The sequence below is a fragment of the Mus caroli genome, chromosome 12 (assembly GCF_900094665.2).
Source record: "Mus caroli chromosome 12, CAROLI_EIJ_v1.1, whole genome shotgun sequence".
NCBI lineage: Eukaryota > Metazoa > Chordata > Mammalia > Rodentia > Muridae > Mus > Mus caroli.
This window is the reverse complement of record NC_034581.1, coordinates 39,925,192-39,936,596: the sequence shown is the minus strand read 5'-3', so window position 1 is coordinate 39,936,596 and position 11,405 is coordinate 39,925,192. Positions and strand designations below refer to the sequence as shown.

At 39.2% G+C, this 11,405-nt stretch overlaps 1 non-coding gene across 1 annotated transcript; it reads right to left on the bottom strand.

Moving 5' to 3' along the window:
• Window positions 1–493: 493 nt before the first annotated feature.
• On the bottom strand, window positions 494–637 carry LOC115032846. Its single transcript, XR_003838506.1, has one exon. It is a non-coding gene; the product is annotated as a small nucleolar RNA SNORA48 (small nucleolar RNA).
• Window positions 638–11,405: the final 10,768 nt, after the last annotated feature.

Below are 11,405 nucleotides of genomic sequence, written 5' to 3'. Positions count from 1 at the left end.
GTTTCTAGCAGCTGCCCTGCCCAGAGACATCCCCATGTTCTCTAGTGGTAATATAAGCCAGGGACATCATCCACCCCAGGCCCTTCCACTGTATAGCCATGGACGCAGATATCAAGTGGCAACTTGGCCTGGGACCTCATCATGGCCCCAGATGGCAGGGCTGGCCACTCATAACAGGCTACTCCTCTCCACCCTCAACTCTCCAGTTCCATCTCTCTACATAATGCTCAAGCTTCTCTTTCTCTCCCATCTGACCACCTCATACTTGCACATTGTGGTGGCTCCTGCTACAGGCTGGTCATGTGGCTGATGGGCACATGGGAGACATCGTCCTTCTGTGATGTGTGCTGTGTTGGCAAGCAGGTGTCTCTAGCCTGTCTGTGCCATGAGCTGGAAGGCAGGTCTGTGGGTGCCATGGCAGTTCGAAGATCTCTGTCTTTCTCCTCCTGTGTTATGCTGACTGAATTTGATTTGATTTGATTTGATTTGATTTTTATGAGTCCTAGGCATAAGTCAGTTTCATCCACCAAGCCAGGCAACAAATTAGGATGAACAAAGAGCTGCTATTTGCTCTGCCTCTGACTAATAGAAGAAAACCACCATTGACAAGATGTCTCATTGTCCATTGCCAGAGGGTGATTATTTTACATCTATCTATCTATCATCTATCTATCTATCTATCTATCATCTATCTATCTATTAGAGTGTGTATGTGTGGGCACATGCACATGTGGAAGTCTGAGGACAACTTGAAGAAATTGGTTCTCTTCTTCTGCCATGTGACTTCTAGGGATTGAACTCATGCTGTCAACTTTGCAGTCAAGTGCTTTTACCCATTGGCTGAGCATATTATCAGCCTTGTGAGCATATTTGTAATTGTGTGTGTGATGCTTATATATGCACATATTCTAATAGGGGTGAAGGAAGGAAGACAAAATTTAGTCAGCTAGAATGTGATAGCTAAATGTTGTATTATTATTAAAGTTCAAAGAATAAGAAGTATTATATCAAATGAAGGTGATTCAAAATAAAATAAAACATCTATAGATATAGATACTGTTGTTTACAACTGAGGGGCCAAGTCGTACATTAACAATATGATTACAATGAGTTTGTTGTTGCTGTTGCTTTTGTATAGTAATTCTACTGGCTAGTTTTGTGTCAATTTGACACAGCTGGAGTTATTACAGAGAAAGGAGCTTCAGTTGAGGAAATGCCTCCATGAGATACAACTCTAAGGCATTTTCTCAATTAGTGATCAAGGGGGAAAGGCCCCTTGTGGGTGGGACCATCTCTGGGCTGGTAGTCTTGGTTCTATAAGAGAGCAGGCTGAGCAAGCCAGGGGAAGAAAGCCAGTAAGTAACATCCCTCCATAGCCTCTGCATCATTTCCAGCTTTCTGACCTGATTGAGTTCCAGTCCTGACTTCCTTGGTGATGAACAGCAGTGTGGAAGTGTAAGCCGAATAAACCCTTTCTTCCCCAACTTGTTTCTTGGTCATGATGTTTGTGCAGGAATAGAAACCCTGACTAAGACAGTAATATATAGAGATATTTCACCACAAACAGAAGAGTCTACAAGATATTGTCTCAAAATAATTTCAGGTGAGAATGCATGGGTAAACCTATATAAATAGGTAGGGCTCTCTTGTTTATAGAGTGTGAATGAGAAATGAGCTCATTAGCATCGTGCTATAATGGATTCTTCCTAACTAAAATTACAATTCATAATTTTCATAAAGAAAAATGTAATTTCTTTACTCTAATCCCAAAAGAATTTGGAATTTGTTTGGACTTGCAGAGGAACTGCTGATAAAGTAAATTTTAGAAGCTTTAAAGCTCAGAAAATAGATGGCAGAAGACTGAGAGATCTCAGTGTGATTTATAATGGGAGACAAAAGGTAGAGGAGAAATTAAAATTCTTCCAAGTTGTAGTGTATGATTTAAATAGAGTGCAATTTCCATGAACCAGAGTGGAAAATCAATATAACAAGGGTTGGAAACGTAAAGAAATGCTTACCCAGCATGTATGCCCTCCATTACCCTGACCCTTTCCTTTCTGAGTATGAAAAAGTGATGGGAGTCATAAAGGAACAGTGATTTCTCCCAGGAAAATGTTATGAGGATTAAGAGCTGCCTAATAGTTCAAACTAATAGAGTACTGTACATAAGCATTCAATATCCCCAGACTTTGTAAATGAAAGAAAATTTAATATCTGCCTAAGGGACTTTTTTTAGTTAAATTTTAAATTTTGGAACATGTAGAATTCAATATGTATGGATTGAATAAAAGCTCAAGCCACTGCATTTGGGATGGAAGGAAGAAAACAAGAGCAATGTTTCAATGTCAGGGAGTCTTCCAGTTTATATTTCATCAAAGCTATACTGCATTTGGCCATGGTGCCACATGCATTTATTTCTAGGCATTGTGTTAGTGGAGAGTTTTTTCTTTACCACTTTAAAGTATAAGGTTCAGTGCACAGGTTTAAAGGATTAAAATCAAACTTGTGACTTGCTAAAGCCAGTATTTTCTTCTTTGGAATCGCTAGCACTTATGTAACTAGAGAATAATATCTTGAAACTTTTCATTATTGCATAAATAATCTTGCTAATAGAAGAGTTACCTCTAATTCTTCTTAAATTACACAAGGACTATTCTGAGAACACTTGGAAAGGTTGTTTCCTGGAGTGCCTGACAGTTTTCTTCAGAACTACTGCTTTGTAGAGAAAGTAGTAATTGTTAGACCTTTCTGCATAAAGCATACAATTTCTCAAATGTACCCTGCATAGCTATATTTTAAGAAAGACTTCAATTTGGTTGCATAATTTCAGCATAATTTTGCTGTACCCGTGGTGTTGATAGCATTGAAAAATAACTTGGTAAGCTGTTTGTTCTCCCACTGCTAAGATTTCATCACCAACTGCTAGTTTGCTAGAGATTATAGCTGCTAAAATGCTCTCCTGATTAATGTGCTAATTAATTAATGCAGCTGCTAAATTGTGATCTTGATTAAAATACACCACACAGAGAATACTGGAAAACCTCCTCGAATTAGTCAATCATTCCAGGTACATCCCCACCCTAGGAAATGCTCAAAAGCAGAATAAGCAGACCTCTTGCTGCTCATTGGAACAAGTGGAAGATGTTAGTCAAATTCCCATTTCCTTGTTTTCATCCTAAAAAGGGCTTTATGGTTAGATCTCCAATATAAAAACAGACCCAAGACAGTCTTGGGTTTTATGTTGTTCACTAGCAAATTGGTTTCCCCTAGCAATTGTATCCACTTTAGAACACAATAATGTCCATTTTTCACACTGAGTTCAGACTCAGCTTAGTTAGCTTTATGGATGTATGGAACAACAAAAATTCCTTCCAAGTGACTTCAATTGTGGTTTTATTTTGCGAAGGTCCTGATTCTCAAGATAACCTTGATAGTCACTGATTACATATAAGACATTGGTGCCTGACAAATACAGAAGTGGATGCTCACAGCCATCTATTGGACTGAGCACAGCGTCCCCAATGAAGGAGCTAGAGAAAGTACCGAGGGGCTGAAGGGGTTTTCAGCCCCATAGGAGGAACAACAATATGAACTAACCAGTACTCTCAGAGTTCCCTGGGACTAAACCACCAATCAAAGAATACACATGGAGGGACCCATGACCCCAGCTGCATATGTAGCAGAGGATGGCCTAGTAGGTCTTCAATGGAAAGAAAGGCTCTTGGTCCTATGAATGCTCTATGTCCCAGTGTAGGGGCATGCCAGGGCCAGGAAGCAAGAGTGGGTGGGTTGGTGAGCAGGAGGAAGGGGGAGGAGATAGGGGGTTTTGGAGTGGAAACCAGGAAAGGGGATAATATTTTAAATGTAAGTAAAGAAAATATCTAATAAAAAAGTAAAAAAGAAAAGATACTATTGACAAAATATAATATTTCATATTATCTTTAAAAGTTCATCTTACTCTTTTTTGGAAAAATAAAGGATTTTCCATTACTAGGTAACATGGATAAACACCAAATCAGTGGGATAGATACTAAGAGCCTCAGAGATATGGAATGTGAATAAGAACATTTGTCTCCCTTTCTAGTGGAAAATGAAGAACTGTTGGAATAATGTAGAAACTTAGAATAAACAGATAGATGGTAAGTAACTGAAATGGAACATTGGAAGTTTAGTCTTGTCAATAACATCAAGACCAAATTGACAAAACCCTAGAAGGAATCTGAGAGTGGGAGCCAATGTTGATAAGTTAACATGGAACTTCAAATGGTGGGCAAGAAACAGTTCAAGGAACCACTAATCCTTTGGAGAGAGAAAACATCTTAAAAGCACCAGTATGTTTAAAGTAACACACTGGGTTGGCGAAGACAACATAGCACAGAGGAGGAAAACTTAGATAAGCAAGCTTTTCTAGTAGTTCATGGATGCTGCTTGGGATATGGAAAACAGCCAATCCAATGTTCCAAGGTGAATCTAGAAGATGTGTCAGTTTCTAACTGTTGTGACAAAACATCTGAGAAAAACAACTTTACAAAGGAAAGTTTTACCACACTAATGATTTTAATCCATAATTGACAAAGAAGACACCAGATAAAATCGAGATGCAGGCTATACAAACTCTTATGGCTCTGCTATTACTGACATGTGGTAAGGCTGAGAGCATTATGGTGTCTAGGCAAAGACACTTGATGCTGTCCAGAAAGAGAGACTGACCAAGGGAGAAGACTGGGAATGAGCCATGGTCTCCACAGGCCTTCTCCCAGTGGCTTATTTCCTCAAACTAGGTCCTATCTGCTAACATTTGGACCTCTCTCAAGTGATGTCAGCACATCATGAATCTATGAACATATCTGTACATTTATTAGACCAGAACCCTTGTTACAAATTAAAACTACAATGTTTCCTATGGGCTAACATGTTGAATGCTCTACTTTGAGGGCTGTAGAGCATTTAGGATGTAGGGGCCTAGCTAGAGGAGTAGGTCACTATAGGAAAACCTTTGAAAAGTATACATAGGTCCTTCTGTTCCGCTATCTCTGTTTTCCTCATCTTCCATAAATCTCCAAGCCATGGACTGAGGAATTTCTACCACTACACCTTTCCTCCCCGATGAACTAAAATCCATAGGAACACAAAAGTCAAACAATCCTTTTCTGTTAGCAGTGCAAGATTCAGTAATACAATTTTCATTATCCCAAACACTTTCAGGAAGCCTTAAATATATGAGCCGTATGCAGGACACAATGTTTCCAAACTATAATAGAGATATCACCAGAATTGACAAAGAAGACACCAGATAAAATCGAGATGCAGGCTATACAAACTCTTATTCTTTCATTTGGAGGCAACAAAGAATCATAGTTATTGTGTAATCTTGGGGGATTATACATAGATTCCTTAGAAAACTCTCAGAGAAGAATGGTCCCTTGAAATTCCCCTGTGAATCTTTAGGCAGCATGAGTTTCAGTTTCAGTCTCAGTGTGGGTTAAATTGTGTCTCCAAAAAGATATATCTAAATCCTATCCACTGGGCCTATGAGTGTGGCCTTTTTAGAAATAAGATTTTTGCAAAGGTCATGAAGTTTAGATCAATTCATTAGGAAGTAGTGAGAAACAGAAAAGTGCTGATGGGGTATGGTATAACAATTTCCTTCCATTGCAACATTTTCTCTTGGAGGTGTTATCATGTAAATACATGTTTAAGGTAAAAAGAGTATTAGGTTTAAGACTGTGAAGATGAGAACACAGAGGGTAGTAAGTAAGAGGACCTGCAGGTGGGTAAGACATAGCACTACTGGCCAGAATAAAAGGATGTACCTCTGATAGAATAAAGGCAGTATCTACAGACTGTGGCTGATTCCAAGGAAGGACCATAACACTATGCACAATTGTCCTTTCACATATTTGTATATCTAACAGAAATAAACAGAAATGAACTGTGGGCAAGGGCATATTCTAAAAGTCCTTCCTATATTATGGACAAGAGATCACTCTGTAGATAGTAAGCTAAACACGAGTAAGAAAAATGTGGCTCGATCTTAGAAACTGTGATAAGAATTAATTTCCTGTAGGTTTTAAGACAGGAGTCCATGGCAATATATAAGCTGGTTACATACAAGTAAGAAGAAAGAAATCATGATTTAATTAATAGGTACCCAACCCAGCCAAGGTCAGTGTCTGGCACGACAAACCAAGGTCAAAATGAAAATGAACAGTGGTGACCATAACTCAAGACCATTTCCCTGAATGAGTGTCTCCCTGATTGGGAGACAGAAACATAGAGCATGTGAGCCCGTTTGGCTTGATTTGTGTTCAGTTTTCTGTCACAAGGTTCATGAAAAGCCCCAGGTCCAGCAGCTTAGTGGTATGCAGGGCTGTGAAAGGCAGCCTATTTTGGTTGAAAGAGGTTCGCTCCAGTGACCCATAGAAAACTCTACAAGGAATGGAAAAGCGAGCCATGTTCCCAGAGACAGAGCCCCCAACTCCATAATTCTGTGACTATAAGTCACACAGACAATCTCCCAAGCTTCTGGCATTATGGCTAGACTCCACCCCCACAGCTATCTGATAGCCCAGCCCACTATAAAAGGGGCTGCTTGGCCCCTCCTCACTCTCTTTAGGCTCTCACCTTTCTTACTCTCTAGCCCGTCTCTCTCCCTCCCTTCCCTCTCCACTTGGCCATGGCCAGCCTTTCTTCCTCTTTCTACCTTCTCTCTTTCTCCCTGCCTTTCTACAGTAAAGCTCTAAAACCACAGACTGTCTCTGCTCATCAAGACCCACAGTGATTGAACAATGGGATAGGCTTTTCCCTAACAAGGCACGGCTAACCTCCCACTGGAAGGCCTTCCTGGGCTCCAGCCATGGATGGGACCAAGGACTCTCGACTGTGGGAACCACTCAGTGCCCCAGCTCTCCCTGCCATCTCTGCCCTTCAGACCTGGGGATGACCGAGCTGCCCCTCATTTGTTCTTAGCTCTTCTGTGTCAGTGTCCAGTGGTGGCTGGGATGCCTGAGACTGAGAACCTGTTGCCTAGGACTGCCCCTTGTTCACCCCCGGCTGAGAAGGGGTCCAGTGCCTTCCCACAGCCAGACACCCACCAGGAGCTGCATGGAAAGCTTGCGGCTGTCCTCCCAGATCCGCCCACCCAGAGCACCTGAACTCTGGTGGGATGAAGGGTTTCCTCCCACTCCTTCTTTCCCCCACACCCACTGCCAAACAGTGGTATTTCCTGTTTTGGACTCCTCCCACTCTGGGGAGTCTTCACTTTTCTTAATAGAGTCTCCTCATTCTTTTGTCTGCATCTTTTTTCCTCACTACTTGGGAGAGCTTTGGTGACTGTTGACCTTCCTGTACTTTAGCCCCCAGAGTTAAGCTCCCCAGAGCCAGGAGAGACTCTGTTGCTCTCAAAGATCTACATCAGCGGGAGGAGGGAAGTAAGGAAACACAACTTTCTCAGCAATCTCTTGACAGTTATAATCACAAGGCCCCTCAGCAAGGTTATATAAACAACTTAGGGGGAAGCGAAGCTTCCACTGAGCTGCTGGCAAGTTATGCAGGGAGCTACAAGGGATGTAGCCTTCATGAGTCATCGCCCATGCTGGAGTGGGCATTTCAGGGCTGCAGCTGCTTTTGACTCATCTGTTCTCATTATAAATAACCTTCATCTATACACTTGTAACTAACCACAATAAATGCTGGTTCACCAAGTTAGACTTGAATAGAATCATTTCTTCCATCTGTTGTTGGTACCCTATCTGAGGTAAAGCTACATCTGTTTCTCTCCCTAGGAAAAGTCACACAGCATAGAACTAGAGATTGGAGTCACACATGCATATGATAAAGGATGCTAAAAATTTCCGGCAAATTCTAGAAGTAGAGAGAGCCAAGGAAGAATTTTCACGTTTCAGAGAGAGCATTATCCTGTAAATAGTCAATTTTGGACGTCTAGACTCTAGAACTGTGAAACAATATATATTTATTTTAAGTCACATAGTTTGTGATTTACTGTTTCAATTGCTCTGGGAAACTAACACACCTAAACACTGGAATTAACACATTTATTATGCATTTTATAACGAGCTTTTATTATGTGGCAAAGGCTAAGTACTGTGAGCCATTTACATGCATTATCTCAATTTTCAAAGTAGCACTATGTGATACGTATCTTTTCATAGACTCGCACATATGCGTACATATGTATGTATCTATATAAATATTTATGCTTTTGTATGAGAACAGTTAAAAGCCTGGCTAAAGTTATAGTCTGCTTTGGAATACTTCTGAGTTTGTATGTGCACTGCAGTAAGTACTAAAATGTAAAATGAAGTCACTGTCCCCTATGAACTATTAGTCTAGATCACACAGACTCTGACTCAGCAGAACATGCATCGGCCAGTCAGCTTCTATCTGCCTTTTTGCCTTGCATCCTGTTATTTTAATATACCAGACTTGGTCTGGCACTTGATTTGATAACATTGTATGTACTAATGCTATGCTTTTTATATTGATAAAACTTATTTTGTTTTACCTACTTTTTAGGATAGCCGGAAAAAAATACTAAAGCATGGTAAAATGCTCAATATATGAGAGTACCTATGTATGACTATGAGCCTTTCTTTGATTTTGGTGCATATTTAAACTAGGGATGAGTTCTATGCATACAGAAAACTAGGGTTTCTAAATAAAATTAGAAAGTATCATTGTTGTCCTTCTGGCTTACATAAAACCCTCTTTGTTGGACTTCAATTCTATATTTATGATTTCCTTCTAATGGAAGAGTCAGTTCTTCATTCTGCCTATTCTCCACCTGATCCAGGCCTGGCTGCTCCAAGGCTATGAACACAGGTGAAGCTATGTCTGTGTTTTGATTTGATTTTGATTTATAAGCAAGATTTTCAAGACTGAAGTTATTCAGAAGGGACCTATTTAGATTAGGAAGAAACTGTTACTGTGCATTGCTATCTGCAAATTTGATCCTGGCTTTGCCTGAGTTTGGCTGAGGTTTGGGTCAGAGAACTCTTAAATGTGATTTATCAGTAGGCCTGTAAATATCTGTAGAGTCCTCACTAATTCAATCAGTACTCTCTGCTACGGAAAAGAATGTAAGCGCCATTTCCCAAGGGTACCCATGCCATTCACAGATTAATATAACAGGTTACTTCACAGTTCAAAAGTATTTTCAAAAGCCAGTAGCTAATATATTTTTGATTTAAACTACAGTGCACTTTTCTGTGTATCATATCATACAGGTTGGACTTTGTTTATTATCCTTTGTGATGTGATTTTTGTCATGGGTTTATTTTAATGAAAAGTTGACTTTTAAGCATTATAAAGTCTATTCATTATCATCAGAGCTTCATGACATGGCAAGGTCAGAGCTCCATTTGAATCTACAAAGAACTGCAACCAAGATACCATCGGCTATGTGGTAAAATAAATTTGACTTTGTAGCTTTCCTACTTTCATTAATTGTTAGGGAAGGACAGATGCTTTCTTGGAAAGGCCAGGACAAAGCTGCTTCCTTAGGAAGTCTAAATTCATTTTAGTAGATGCACATAAATTAAATAAGTACATTCTAGAAAATTAAGCATCCCATTGGTCATGTGTTTAATCATTTCATAATTTTTCATTTGTGTAAATCTTTCTTCTGTTTTATAGTACTTTTCTCATTATATAAGCCTTCCAGAAATTGTGTACAATAAATAGGTCAAGGAAATATTTTTTATTATAGTGTGGAGAGGAAAGAAGTCTTAGAAATCTTTTGAATGACGTTTTCTAGGAAAATAACCTGGAGGTTCAATGTCTGGATTTGCATAATGGCTTTTAGGGAAAGGTCAAAGTCAAAACAAAGATGGCTCTTCTTGGCCTAGAGAGAAAAGTTGGCTCCTTAATATCATTCTCTTCTATCATATGTCTTCTATTGACTTATGGACCAGTGGGGAATGGTGTTTAGGATAATGACAGGCAGAAGGGATCACACCCTTGTTAGCATGTTTATTAGTGAAGATAGTCCAGACTATACTGTAATATTTACCATCCGAAATCTCATGTCCAGAATAACTGCTAAATGTTCTTCTCTAGAAGAATCTGAATAGGCATCATTTTCACAATCCTTTCTCATCCTCTAAATTCTTGCTGAAGGGACAACCTGTATCTGAATTTTTGGTGGTGGTTTAGGGAGATGCATATATGCATCTCTTACAAAACTAATTAAATGTGACCGAATTAATTTCTGTCCACTTTATCTGAGGAAAGCAACCATGAACTGAATTGTTACCAGAGAATATGGGATAAATTGACTGATTTAAGCAACAGAGGCTAATTATTATGAATTCTAAAATCTACTACAACCTTAAAAATCTCAAGCTCCTTTTTGTATTATGTTTCAATAAAAAAAAAAACATTTGAATACTGCCAAGATTGGATATCCTAAGATCATGCTTTATAAACATGCTTTTTTTGTCTAATTCTGAAAAATCTGGGCTTTCAGAGCCTGTGATCCCATGGAACAGAAGGGACCCTACTGAGTTGGGCTAGCATTCATTTTCTGCCAGAGAATAATTGGCAGTTAGTAAGCTGCACAGAAGAAGGGGATGAAAATATAATAGGCCAGTCACTGAGTCTGAACTGTTAGTGAAGTCCTAGTGGACTGAGGTGCCCAAGTTAGGCATCTGAGAGAGTGGAAGCAGTTAAAATTTGAAAGCATGAATTGATGGAGAGGGAGAAGCAACAAAAGCTTTAGAGTTCACATTGGTTGTTTAGAGTGGGACGTTTTCTAAGTCTTTAATTGCAGAAAGAGACTTAATACCAGTAAGAGACTGTGAAAATATATCCAGATCTGAATTCCTAATAAAAGCAATAGAAACAAAAATAAAATGAAATCTTAACAATATCAATGATATATAGCTACTGATTTAGATTTTTTTGAATTTTTTATTAGGTATTTATTTCATTTACATTTCCAGTGCTATCCCAAAAGTCCCCCACACACTCCCCCACCTACTCCTCCACCCACCTACTCCCACTTCTTGGCCCTGTCGTTCCCCTGTACTGAGGCATATAAAGTTTGCACGACCAATGGGCCTCTCTTTCCACTGATGGCCGACTAGGCTATCTTCTGATTTAGATTTTTATGTTAATGAAAGACCCTTTCTTACATCTATGACATTGCAGGGTTGGGAAGAATGTTTTTTTTAGAAGTAGAAATTCAATAAATTGTCAACATTAAAATATTTTACCAGATCTCACATAAGTATACAGACAAATTCTAGTTAAACGTAGAAGAAAACCAGTAAGGTTCCTAGGCGAAAAGTCACAAGAATACTTCATAATTTTAACAGCATGCAAGAAACACACCCCAAAGTAAGGGTGATAATTTGGACTATATTAAGTTTAAGAATAAAAATACA